Genomic DNA, 14,988 nt, shown 5'->3' on the forward strand with positions numbered 1-14,988 from the left:
CATCTATATGAGTCAAATTCACATTCGACAGTGAATAGGTCCCGATAATCTATTGACGCAAGTATATTAACCGCAAATTGTGGTACTGTCTAACTTTTATTTGAAATTTCATGTCATGTAGGTACCTATTGCTCATAGTAAGCAATATTCGGTTTTGTTTGTTATTTACTTAATTGGGTATATGTTGTAATTACCATATATTGCCGTCATAGTGTCATCATTTCTCTAACCATATGATACTTTGTTGTTTAAGAACTGCATTTGTAATTTTCCATTAGAAGGGAGATATGTTTGGCCAAACATTCCTAATTAGGTAACTGAATTGAATTTAAAATATTATAATATTATTTCATATAATATTCTTACATCCCTTTTCGGGGTGACCTCACTAGCATTATGATGTCATAAATATAGAAAACTAGGTTTTTAAAAAGGTTTTTATGGGTCTTAATATTGAACCCTGAGGAACCCTTTCAACACTCATACAAAACTTATTCATTGTATTTCAAAACCAAAAAGAAATGTAGTTATATCGAAGCAGCAGGATTTTAACTGTTCAAAAATGTAGGTTATTTGATCCTAACGGAATATTATTACCAAATTAGCATTCTGAAATGTACGTCATCTTATTCAAATGCTTTAGAAAGGTAGAATAATCACAATAGAATAACTTTCTTCAAAAATTGTCTTAAAAAGGCTTCAGCGCGTTGGCTTTGGCCCCACGTTCGCCTTCAAATCCGGGACTTTATAGTCCCGAGTCTGGTAGATACACACAAGAGTTTTTTTAGAGCCTGCAAGGATTGATTGAATCCTATATCATTTCTTGTTGCTACATTATTTAAAATGCTGTTGTTTTTGTTATTTACACAAACTTTACAATATTTCAACGTTAACCTAATCTACATTTATATAAAAAGAAAAAACGTAAAACGAATAAAGCTGCTCTTATCTTATCAATATTTAAAGAGATGAAAGTATTTGATAGACATTGAATTTGACCTAAAGTTTATTGCACTGCTAAAGTGGTAACTGTATCAAAAACTAAAATGGCGCTTTCATCACAATAAATTAAAGCATTAATTGATTAAATATATAAACTCATTTAAGAATGAAATACTTCTATGATTTAATTATATCTGGTTTAGTTACACAGTTTAATGGGTATTTTAATAATAATGTTTTAACAAAGCTTTGAACTCATTTGCGTCATTCTTTTATTTGCGGCAATCATTAAATAATTTATAATATTTGTTTGTGTTTTATACATTGGAACGAAATAGTCTGAAATCGCCAATCCGCCCCGAGCAAAAGTGGTATATCCTGTGCCTCTCATTGGGGAGAAAAAAAAAGGCTGCAGACGATATTTTCTAATCTACAAACCACAACTACTAACATGCTTAATATACAAATTCAATCCTGTAACTTCCAGATGTGACTATTGTCCTGAAGAAAATCTCTACATTCAGGAAAAACATGAAGAAACCAATTAAACCACATGATACATAATGATTATTTTCAATTAATATGAAAATAGTCTTGTGTTTGTCTGGATTCTCCTGAGTGTAAAAAATTGAGAGATATATAGGAAGCTTACTTGATTGTTCATCTTTGTCAATTTTCTCGTAATGGGTAAGGACAAAATTCTTTAGAAGCTTAGTTGGATGAACTGATAAGGAAAAATCATTTTGCACTAAACCAAAAACCTAAAATTTGAATCTACCAAATCTTAGCAATTAATATCCAAAACCCTTTAGCAAAAACCCTGTAATTTCAAAAGTCTAGTAAAGTCTGTGTGAGCGCAAATAATAACATTGTTCATTCACAGTAGCTGTCATGTTATGTTACATCGGCTGGACGATACAACCAATTATTAGAAATAAGATGTCTTCCAAGTTCATTCACCTCCGGCTGCTTAAACTACATCAAATTCTTCGCTTTGTACGTTAAATTGTTCACATTTGCAGTAGGAAGTACGGTAAAATTTTGATTTTTGTGCAGAAGAAAATTCTTCGACCCCAAGAATCGCTACAATATGCAATGTAACGCCGTTCGGAAAACTATATTTCCACGTTTTGTCCACTCGCCGCCAGATGCCGCCTACATAGCGCGCTTCTATCATATAAGCGCGCGGGCGCTGCGCTCGTCTCATTGGCCGGCACGACGCACGCGCGATCACTACAGTGCCCCGAACCAAACTCGCGACCGTGCACCTAACGAACTGTTGTGTTGACTGTGCTAACATGGATATACTCACCCTGGACCCAACTGGACTTTATTAAAAAAACAACCGCCACGATGGACTCCACTCTGGACCCCACTGGTCAGTACTAACTTCTAGAACCCCACATTTGTCCAAATCCTATAAGATTCTTATTATATAAAAAAAAATGGACACGAAAGTACTTGATCCTACTGGGCAATACTAAAGTGACAATGATCGGTTTAGACCCCACGGAAATATACTAAACCCCCATCTCCGATGAGACAAGATGTGTTGCGGAAGACGCAGGATATTCACAGGCACCAGCCCGCGGGAGACATCCTCGTGTAGGAAGCGGAGGTTCAGCTCCGAACACCACTGAACCATAAACAACTCATCGCCTGTAAATACTATGAATAAAATGAAGGGAGGACGTGTTCGCAAGGTCATTGGATGGAAATCAGCTGACTCGCGCGCCGCGTGCAATCCGGAAATGAACACCCATAGAAACAACAACGTTTGGAACATTATCAATTGCAACAGCCTGTTTCTATCTGGACAACACTAAAATTCAATTCAAGTGAGTATTTTTTTCATTCATACTTTTTTTCTTTCTTTTTTTGGAGATGGCTGTCAAATTTTCAATTCAAGAATGGATGGAATGGTCGTATTGTATTTGACAGACATCTCCGTTTTTAAGGGTTGGTCAAAATTAAGATTCAGTCATGGGTGCTGAGAGACAAAGAGCGAAACGGACAGCTGTCGCCGTGGCGGACACGAGAGCTGCACGCTGCATATTAAAGTTCGTTGCACAGCTGTAATCCTTCCTATTCCCCGGCCGCCATATTCGGACTTTTTGGACAACCAAATAAGATCATTTTGAATTTAGAACACGCGTCATGTCTGCACGCTACAATAAAGTGTATATTTTTAAATCAATTATAAGGTTGAATATTCGGCTTTCTGTCCAAATTTCGGCCCGTATCGCGATTTTTATGGCACCGACCGCGAGTTCATTGACCGGACATATTTTATTTCATCGCGCGCTTCCACGTACACACACAGAGACTACACACCCACACCAGCACAGGGACGCACCCACACAGCCGCGACCCATCTCTGCATGTTTGCGTCCACTTCGCGTAAACACAACACCGCTCATTTGTATTGCGAATGTAATCGTTGCTATAATTAATTATCATTATTGTGTCATATTACTGGCAAACCTAAAAAACAACTTTTAAAACGAGGTTTTAAACTTTATTGGTCTGATATTCAATTAACTGATAGGAATCTGTTGTTAATATTGTTTCAGTATCGGCTTCCTCGACATAGTTAATTACATTAGGTGTAATAAAGTTTATAGATACCGCGTGTAGACGAGTACGCGGAAAGGTATTTTATAATCGGCACGCGGCCCAACACGTATCATAACATCATGAGATTAACAAGCGCGTAATGTGCCTGTGTTTGCCGAATTATTCCAGTTCAACAACCGGGCGAGCGTCCGATCGGGAGTTCAAAATAGACGCGGACACGACCGCGCTCCTCGGCGACATCAAAAAATGTCGTTACTTACGCCATATTAATACCTATTTAAAACTCGAACATTATTTAGAATAAAAAAAAACAATTGCAACACCGAACTCGATATTTGACAAATGCAACAGGAAAAGGACGTTGCGTAACGCGCTCGAATTTTGAAATTCGAATTTGGATTGATTGATATTTTTAATTGTCTCTGTAGCGATGACACGGTGATTCACGAGTACGAGGTATTTAGGTTCGCACATGTCTGTACGAGATTGAGAAATATTCCGCGATGAACCTCCTTGACCCCTCTTCGGCAGCGAGCCTCTGGCGGCTGCAGTGTGGCCTGTTTTTGGCATTGCGTCATCATAGGTCACTACCACCCTAGTCCGCCATATTTTTTGCTCATAATATTCTCCGCACGTTGGTTTCTTCCTTTGTTAGTCCATTTAAACTCATGCCATCTATTTCGGTAACTTAATATAGTCAAGACTGGTCGCGACGTAACTTAATGTGGCGTAATTTGATTGTGATAAAACTTGACTCGGAAAAAGATATTTTATTTCTCTTTTTAGGGCAACTAGGAGTAATAAAACGTTATATGGTCAGGTTAAAGACTCGGATACAAGTTTCCTAAAAAGTTTGATTTGTGAATAGATAATCGCAGTGGGAGAAATAAAAACTAGCCTACATCATTGTGGTAACAAACAACACTAGAGCGATGATATGTGGCTGTCCATAGAGTATTTATTGCGCGTCCTTTACCGACATTACGTGTGCATAAATTACGGTTATTGAACAGGGAATTAGTTGTTTCACAAAGTCGTAACACATGAACCAATCAGTTCTTGAAACTTTACACACCTGAGCCAAATTGGCTTAATTTTTAAGTACTTGACTCAGATATTTGCTACAGACTTCACAACGTTATGTAAAAACATGAAATCAAGTACGACACACATACTCAACAATCAATGTTACGACAGCTGAGCAAGAATTTGCAACGTTGTACTGACGAAATAAAATGCATTATTTGAAAAATTCTCAAACAACATTTTAGTAAGCAAATTGTAGGGTTAACAAAGTTAACGTGTAAAATGACCGGTTCTCGTTTTGAACTTTTAAATAAAGAATCAGGCGTCGAGGTTAATTTGTGGTTTAAAAAATACTGATTGTAAGTTATTTGTTCGAACTGCTTTTTTTTAAATAAACACAGATAATGTTTTACTCTACCACGATTAAGTTCATGTTAACAAAAATTCCAGAGAATTGTTGCCGCGCGTTTAATATTCCATCCGTTTAGTATTAATTAGTGCATATCTTAGTTCGAGTGCACGTTGCACCGCGAAATTGCACCGCAAAACTGTTCTTGACAAAAATAAATTATTCTAGTTAAAATGCACAGCGTGCGTCCTAAAAGTACAGCGTACGAAACGTGTGGTTTGACATACAGGTGCCCATTCAAGTGCATAGACAAGAGAACAAACACGCGAGCTAATGCACCTCACGCCAAGCAGATGCATTAATGGCTCCTTCACAAACTTATAATTCCGTTTAACATGCAAATTAGACCAATAATGTTATCGATTCTTAAAATATCAACAAAGAACGTCAGTAGATCGCCATTTTTTCTGCAACAAGTAAAAACAGCGCATGAATTGAAGTTAAAAATGTATAGTTTTTGCGATGCAAAATACTGCTTGTCGCATTACAAAGGTGCAATACAAGGTCGAATGGCAGCTGGTAGGTCTAATTAAAGGTTTTATGTTTAAATAATTAAGTGGGCTGGTCCGAGCGAGCGCGCGATGCGGCAGGTGTCGTGTTGTTTATGCAACTATAAAAACATTATTTAGGTACATGCCAAATTACGTGCATTAATAATACCGTCGCGATGCTATTATTGTGCGAGCACACCTAAGATAAATGGCTCGAAATGCTCATTTGAATATGTGTACAATAGTTTTTATGTCAGCTTTAAATTATGGGATGTTTGCCTGATGACCGTCTCGGCTTTTTCATCTACAAGTCTTGATTATGTCTATGCTTATTATTCTGTTATTGCGCAAATGTGTATCGATTAGCCGCTAAATCTTTATGAACGCATTGCTAATTAGCACTTCCGTGATTACTTAACACAAACATAAGAGTTTCGGTGATAAGGAAAGGTCGCGAATTCAATGTTTTACAAACACGAGCATTACCTAAACTAGAAAAATCTAGAAATAACCAATTACTACAAAGTCATCGTGATGTAATAACGAGGAAGGTAACAAAAAAACAAGTCCACATACAGCCAATGTTTTTAATTTTCTATCAAAAAATATGAGACAAGGAATGTATGGTAGAATTTTGGTGGAGTCAATAAACTTGTAAGGAACCAGTTCCTATTTGTTTGAACACAGCTTTGACCAAACATTAGACATAGATAATACAATATTGTCGATATAAATCCACGGAGCTTAATTACTTATCAATGAATTTATTGAGCTATTCCTCTGTTTAATTGGACATTTTATTTTTATTAACGAAAACTCCGAAATAATTTTCATCGTTTTGGGATGTTTAAAATGTCTTCATAATATACTTAGACTGTGTTTACCTGAACACCGATGCAAATTGAATTCATGACCTTTTCACCTGATGCTAATTCAGCATGTAGCATACTAAAATATCTTTGTTTTTCGCAAGTTAAACAAAAGAATTTATCCTTGAGTGTCATTTGCGTGAATTGTGTCACAGTTTTATGTATTTCAGTAACATATTAGCGGCTTAAAACCAATCCTTTCACTTGAAAATCATAAAACGGTCGGGATTGACGGAACTGCATGAAGTGTTATGTACTTATGAAATAATTTCACAATGGCGCGACCTCGGGTTCTGATAGCTCATATGCAATTCGATCGTTCGACATTAAAGCCACTAATTTAACCCGTAAATATTTGATACTGGTTTCTTCGAAATAAAAAAGTGTTGCAACCTTTTTTGCTGAGCTGATTTATTTCATAGAGTTTATACTCTTTGGTTGTGGCTTTAAAAAATGCATTGTTGAACCACTTGTCTTCCTTATAGCTTTTCTTTTCAAACGTGCACGCGATGCGTTTGTAACCTGTCATTTCATACGTTTCATCCTAGACGTGGCTACTAGGTATTTGTAACTATTATTTGAAATGAGATATCGAGAATTTATACCTAAGTTTTGAAAGTAATTGCACTTAACAGCCTTTTAAATATGACATTATTTTGAAGTCTCCCGTCTCTTCTGACAAAATTCGGTGGTCAAAATGACTTTGACATTAGACAGCTTTAATAGTTTGACATTTAGCGCACTCGTGCCAAATGAACATCTATCTAGGGGCCAGTAAATGTAGTCAGTGGGTCAACTATCGGCCACAGACACCTAAAATTCAATATTTTATCTGCAACCTTACTTGTTACAATACAAGTTGGCTTGCATCACAGTTTGCATAACATATTGGCGTAATATCCGCGTGAATGTTCCTTTTTCAACTGATCGATTCGAGCTGCACTTTTATAATTGGTCGATACTGTTTTTTACTCTTATTGGGTACACAATATCGATTTAAATATGTCTGTTGGCATCGATTTCACGGTTTTTATGAGCTCGCCGTTTGAGTCTAAATCTTGATGAAGAATATGTCAAGTTACGTTGGATCTATTTTTAAACATAGAACACTTATTTGAATGCCACAGTATTCCGTATTTAAAAAGAATCTATTCAAAAGACGTATGCGATGACCACGTGCGACGGGTTTTATAATTACCATAACATAAATATACTCGAGTAACATTGCTTGTAATAAATATTTTACAACAGACAGCTACAACATTTTTGCGTCAAAAATTAATAAATTAATACAAGATTAGATAATTATTAATTCATCAAAATGTCACCTTAGTATCTACACTGAAGATACATTATAAGATAAATAATTACATTTAAATGTGGAAGATCATTTTAAATTACTGAAGATAGCTTTCCTTATCTTTTTTTCTGACGTAGCTACTGATGGATTCGTCATCGATCAAGTCATTGACACGACTGCAATGAACGCCAATATACTAGGATATGATGAGATGGCAGGCGTTCAATCAACTCTCGAGGTGCATCCACCTTATCAACGCCGCCCAACATGCTATTCACGAAACAATAACGTAATGCTACCACAAAATTCCCAACTATTTTTAAATTTAAATTCTAATCAAAACACCAATTGATGTGTTTGTCGTGTCTATTAGATAAGAGTCGTATTTAGATAACGCACACATGGGTCGAGAAACCAGCACGTGTGTGTGAATCACTCCTTGAAACTTCTGCTTCCCTAGTACCCGAAACGTAGAAACTGCTCACGAACGAATCTGAAAATACAACATGAACGCAACTTTCACATGTGGAAAATCGTACACAAGTGTAAATGTACATGCGTACACGGCTCATGCTCTCGTTCTACTTGTATTTGGACGGATGCCTGTGTGTTGTAGTGAAAACGCTTTCCTCGTATAACACGTACTATGTATGTATGTACGTGCATAAGTGGCAGTATCTCATAGTAAAGGAACGCGTGTTAATAGCAAAGTTGTGTTTCCGCATAGGCAGTTCGTAGAGCCAACGAACACGAACGTGTGAAGGCTTGCCCCCGTGTGAACACGAGAGCGTCAACCTTACGAATTAGAAAAAAGTCGCTTTACGCCTCGCCTTGACGCATTGCCCCGGTATTAAAATTCATCGTTTTTTAGGAATAAGAATTCACTCAAAATAGAAATCACGTTCAGACGATTTTTGTCATTCATTTTTAATATTTTATTTTAATACTTAATTGCAAATTACTCAAAAATACAACATTTTTACTTAGAATAAACAGAAAAATACGTCAAAATGTCGTCAGGCGCTGTGATTGTGACGCGCCTACACGCGCTCACGCACACCTCCAGACGTGCCCACGTACGTACGTTTGTGTATATAACTACAACATTGAAACTACAACGTACGTCACAAGTTGGCCTCCCGCAATCTCTGCGGGCCTGGTACCTCGTCTCCCCGTAATAAGCTGAAGATAACTCGCTTTTCTTGATCTTACAATAAAGGAAGAAGACATTTTAGCTTCCGTGTTCTTTTTTTAGATAAGGATTAAGAATGTTTAATCCCAACTCAGTTTAGAAAACTTTGCGATTGTGTATCGTTGACTTAAATGTAACGCCTAAATGGTGTCACTAAAAAACATGGTATCAAAATTATAATTAAACCCATTTTCAATACTAGGAAAAATCCTAGTTCCCATTTTGGCAAGTCTAGCCAACCTGCAAGTCCTTTCATATGACTTACACTTGCACTCGGTATTCAGAACTGCTTAGAAGGCGGTTGTCAGTCCGTAACGAACGAACTCTTTATAGCTTCTGCTCTCCTAGTACTGAGTGTTCTAGTTGACGATCCGAACAGTCCCGAGATTACAATCGTAATTCGAGAACTTTAATCGATTCCATATTTAGTTTTAATGAGATGAGATGAGTAATACTTTAATTGTAAAAAAAGCATTAAAATAATAATAACGACACCTGAATACTAAAATAACATTGAGTTGAGCAGCGCCATCTGGTATCGACTAGCGTCGAACATCAGAATTGTTAGATAAAGATGACAGAGATGAATGGTACATTTTTTGAACTGAAAATTCCTGTTAATGCAGCGTGTACCTGCTTAGCTATGTACAAGCAGGCTGGCATATATTTGAAGGAATTATTTAAGGCAATGTGTCGCCAGGTTTAATTGAACAATGACAGGTGCATGGAACCTGCCCCAGCCAAGGATGACTACTGGCCGGTGCACAGTGGGCCAACTGCCGGCAAATATTGGCTAGTTTTTTGCTCTAGGACATGAGCGGGACACGCATACTCTTCTATTATAATTAGTGTCTTTATCAGTAGATTGTAATTGGATGCGTCGCGTTAAAAACTAGATCCTTTGTGTCCAGAATGTGTAGCAATTGTGAATTCAAAATGTAGCGCCTGCCAACTGCCGCCCATTAAAGCAAACATTTATTTTAAACGCTTGTTCTGCTGCTCAATTAAAATATGAAATATATCTATGAACGCACGATATTTATGTGTTTGCAATAAAAATTGAATTCAATCGCTATAAGTAGTAAAAGTCCATAATCGAAAGGATGCGCAATGAAAAGAATCGATTGCTTCCATTTCTATACAGTTTTATATGATAGTTTATTTTGATCGTTAAAGTGAGTGAGATGCACTTGAAATTTAAACTTCATAAAAGACGTTCGCCAACGAGGTTTTTATGAAACCCTGAGCAAAAGCGTGTTATTTCGCGGCTGTTTGATGCGTCTAAAAGAATAGCCGAACACTGGAACGTGAAAAGGAACAAAGCATTGTAACAAGAGCCATTCGCCAACAATTATCTTGCGCAAATAGGATGTAAAACGCCGAAGAAAACAAATGACCACTTTTTGCAATGCGGATTGTTAAAAAATGTTGGGTTTTGCGAAAAAAAGCTAAAAATGAGTAACGACCTTGTAATAAAACTATACGCAATGGTCCGGGGTGATCTAGGTGGTCGGCCAAATGTATTTGCAAAAAATCTTTTTATGATTATTGTTCAATTGTGTGATGGTTATCAAAGAACGCGCCGCCTATTGTGTTTAATGTTTTTGTTAGATTGGTGACAGACAGCATCGTTTTGTTTTTTAAAGTCTTGAAACTTAAGAGCATTACTTCCACTCGGTCAGCTTGCAAGTTTGAACTGAACTCGACTGAAATTGAGTACATAGTACCTTTTTAATTGAGCTTCCAACCGAGCGAAAAGTCTTCATATATAACACGAACATTTAAATTAAGAAGAATCCCAAATCAAAAACCTATGTATTTCAAAAAGCCAACTATTAACCAGACTAAAATATATAACTCCCTAAAACTTCCAAAATCGAAAATACGTTATCTGAAAACTGCCAAACTACACAACACATTTTCAAAAAATATAAAACCTTTTTACCAAAACACTAGCAACTAGCCTATATAAAAAAAAAAAAACTATAACTTGTCCCCCTGTATGCCATCTGACGTCCTGTGTGTCATTAGCCAATATGGGACAATATTCCAGTTTAGTCAGTATTAATTTACAACAGGTACTTAATATTTAAGACAAAGTCACGGGATGTGGTCGTTCAGTGCGTCAAATAATTATATAAACTTTAGAGGGTAAATTAGGATAATACGCTTAACTTGAAATAATTGGAATTCAAATTGACGATATTTAAGTTGACAAGACAAATAGAAACAGGTTCACAAGAATGTTAATTTAAACAATAACAAGACAAAAGATTAGACAAACAAATTCGTGAAACTCTGATCAAATTCGTGAATAAAACTGTCTCGACGCTCTGAAACTTGTCTGAAAATTTTGACCAACCCTAACCAATTTCTACATCAAAATAATATTCCTAATATTATTATGTGTGCCATATCTTTGTGTTCAAAATAACCATTTGTACTAATATTCTCCTTTTCTTTATTTCCAGATGTAAATGCGACTACATCGGCCTTCAGCTTCACATCACTTTCATCATCATCATTTCCTCTATCACCACCATCATCATCATTATCATCATCACCATCACCCAGCTCAATGTTCGTTCATCATCCTACTGATTCTACTTCATTAAGTTTAATACTCAGTAGTACATAAGATGTTATATGACTGATATAATTTTCTCAAGGAATTGCACATATCCTTCAAGCATTTGTTTATTTTATATAAATTATTATAACTTTAATATAAGCTGATGTTATTTTGTTGATATGAATTGTATACCTACTTTTCATTTCTAGTTGTATTTCTCATTTCTTTCGTGTCAATAAAGTAACATCGATAATATAGATTAAGAAAATTGAAATGACAAGCAAAAAGAGGCAAGGGGATTTTGAACGGTTTTCTTCACTCTGACTGTACATTATTTTGAGAAACCTTCAAAAATTTACCGCATACTATACCTATATAGAAATCATTATTAGTCTTTAAGTCCTAGTTTAGTAATTTCGGCTCCTTGAATACGTAACTTCCAACACAATTCGAGTTACCATGTTATACCTTCCGCTTGATAAAATGTAAATAGAGTTGCAACGCTTTTCCAATGCTTCTTGTTGGCCCTTTAGATTTTTACTTTACAATAAAACTCTGTCTTTAAATATTAGTTTATTCTATTATTATGTAGATAAGACTGCGTTAAATGTAAGCGGCTACTTTTAAAAATTCAGTGTTGCCAATAAAGACTGAATTATTAAAATTAATTTAATCTCTTTCGTTCTTCTTTTGGTAAAAAGGCCTAGAAAGGATCCCACCCTAGGATATTTGAAATTTTAATCAATGTAAGCGAAAGTAAAGGCATAATATAGGGGATAATAAAGATGTTTATATTATTTTGAAACTGAGTTGTTGTTATTTAAACCCCCAATCATAATCAAAAATCAATACAATAAGAACATCTTGTATGTATAATTATAATCCATGTTTTGGATATAAACTCGTAAGTGCTATAATATATTAAGTAATAATAGTATGAAGATAAAATTACATTTCCTATCAGATCCAAAATCATAGTCTTCAAGGCTTAAAATAACCATTTTTTCTGTATTTACGAGTAGATACAAATACTATTATTTTTATACCAGACCTCTCTAAGAAAAGTCTAACAAACAAAACATTAGATACCTTTAAAAAACTTCGCAAAATAGATAACGATGTTATTATTCTTGTCAATGGTCCAAAACAAAAAAGAATTGCACATCCGCATACTTATAACAAACAATATAGAATACCTTCATTTGTTTGTTCGTAAGTATGTTTTATTGTTTAAAATACAGGTAGATAGGGTGTGACATGAAGTAATGCAAAATATGTATTAGAAATACCCTAGGCGGTCCCTAGACAGTCAAAATATTTGCGCAACATAACATGCTCAACAATTATTTACCGTCTAGGGAGAGCCTTATGATTTGGTGACTCCTCAAGTTAGTTTCAAATAAATTTATTTTGATAATAATATTAAGGTTTGAAAAACACACGTAGGTAACATAATGGAAGTTTTATTTCACTTTTTACGAATGGTTTTTCTTGAGCAGGTATAAACTAACAACACAAACTAATGCTTGTTGGTTTCATAAAACGCGCTAATCTCAGGAACAGCCGGTCTGAATTGTAAAATTCTTTCACCTACTTATCATGGAAGGCTATACCCTCATTTTTATCCGGATGAGCTAAATAGTTCCCACGGATCGCTCGAGGAAACTTGTAGCTAAGCGGATATGATCCTAGTTAACCAAGAAAAGTGGACTCAACCCACTTATTAGAATTAATACATAATTCAATAACAATATTATTAATCTTAATAATGTTATTATTTTACGCAAAAACTACTGAACAGATTTTTATTAAACTAGTCAGTAATATAGCTTATACTTTAGTACTTACTTTTACCAGAATTGTTTTTATCCGAGTTCGGAAATTAGTTCCTTCAGAAAATGCGTGAAACCGTTGTAGGAAGCTGGTATTTATTTATTTATTTAACTTTATGCAATCATACAATTACAAAGGCGGACTTAATGCCATGGGCATTCTAACCTTAAGGTGATGCAGAGATAACATGGTTGGTGCATTACTTACTTAGAAAGACATGTATAAGACAACTAGAGATTAAAAAGTATCATACTAAGGAAATCACATCAACAACCAAAGAAGGCATAAAAGACAATACTTCAGTTGAACTGACCTACGACAATCGTCCCTTGGTTATGACTTTACTTTAATGACCAGCACTAATTACTTAACGGTATTTCGTAACATTGAAGTATGTATTTTGAGTCATGACTTTTGAATAGTGATAGATTTTTCCTCATCTTGCATTTAAGCTTCGGGTCTCATCATTCATCATCTGCCTAGCCTTTTCTCAGATGTATTGATGTCGGACTCCAGTCTAACCCAATGCAGCAGTGTACCAGTGTTTTACATGGAGCAACTGCAATTCTAACCTCCTCAACCCAGTTGCACAGGCAACCCAATACCCCTTAGCAAGACTGCTTGACAAACTTTCGGGCATCTGACTACCAGTAACAATCAAGCCAGCTGACCAATGAAGCCTGCCTTCCGAAACACAGAGGACCGTACCGCCTACACCAAGCTTTGCTTTACTTTAGCATCGTTTGACCCGTGTGGCTGTACCCCACGAGCCCTCATTGAAGGTAAGTAAGTTATAGGACCATTAAACATGAACAAGTAATCAAGAGTGACAAACTGACGACATAACAAGAGTTCACGGTGACCCTCTGATGACAAATAAGATCACTAAATGTCAAGACTACTTGTAATTACACACGAATTCATATCAGTATACATTATCATTCGTAATTTTAAGTTTAATGAGGAAATTGGCATCAAAATGGACTGAGAATAGAAGAAAATGTAAGTTACTATTGAAAAACAAATGATAGAATTATCAAAAATATTGATAAAATGATAAAACAAACAGTATTGTTTGTGAACGGCCGAGCCCTTTACAAAGACCGGTCTAAACAATCCTTAAGGGCTATGAGAATGAACATTGTACTCGTATAATCACAAGACCAAACTTTACATACCACAAACATGTATGATGTACCAAAGGACCAAAAAAATGACAGTCAAACAACAGAATACGTATTAGATATTGAAACCAAACAAATATAAATAAGTGACGCTACTAGGAGCGCATAAATCATAGGAGAACGATAAAGGCCAACCGTTAGTCCTAAATTCCGAACCAGCCACGGTATAATCGCGACCACTTACGAGATAGGAGCGACTATAATAAGCTATTACCGAAGTACTAACCTTTTGATGTATCGTTTAGCGGTATCCATGTAAGCTAGCTGACTATGTAGGGTTGGGACCCGTTAAACTGACCACTAGTGATGTCTCTTACTCATTATATCGATGTTTAAGACAGAATTGTCGACCGAAGACAAGTCTCTACCAAAAAGATTGGCTTAGAAACATTAATACTACATTGGAAAAACAAGTGACCGTATTTACATAAAACCTTGCAGATTATTGCGAATCTTAATTAACATGTACATTACACGTGTAAGTGCCATTATATTCTAATTTTGACAAATGTAAAAATACATACACTTCCTTAAAATACAGGGCGCAAAACAAATCACCACAAAAAAAAAACAATTTTAAACACGAAAATTCC

At 35.7% G+C, this 14,988-nt stretch overlaps 1 long non-coding RNA gene across 1 annotated transcript; it reads left to right on the top strand.

The window, feature by feature from the left end:
• Positions 1–2,056: 2,056 nt before the first annotated feature.
• LOC110373596 (uncharacterized) lies at positions 2,057–12,183 on the top strand. Its single transcript, XR_002429375.3, has 2 exons — positions 2,057–2,780; positions 11,278–12,183. It is a non-coding gene; the product is annotated as an uncharacterized LOC110373596 (long non-coding RNA).
• Positions 12,184–14,988: the final 2,805 nt, after the last annotated feature.

This window comes from Helicoverpa armigera, chromosome 21 (genome assembly GCF_030705265.1).
Source record: "Helicoverpa armigera isolate CAAS_96S chromosome 21, ASM3070526v1, whole genome shotgun sequence".
In the NCBI taxonomy this organism is placed as follows: domain Eukaryota; kingdom Metazoa; phylum Arthropoda; class Insecta; order Lepidoptera; family Noctuidae; genus Helicoverpa; species Helicoverpa armigera.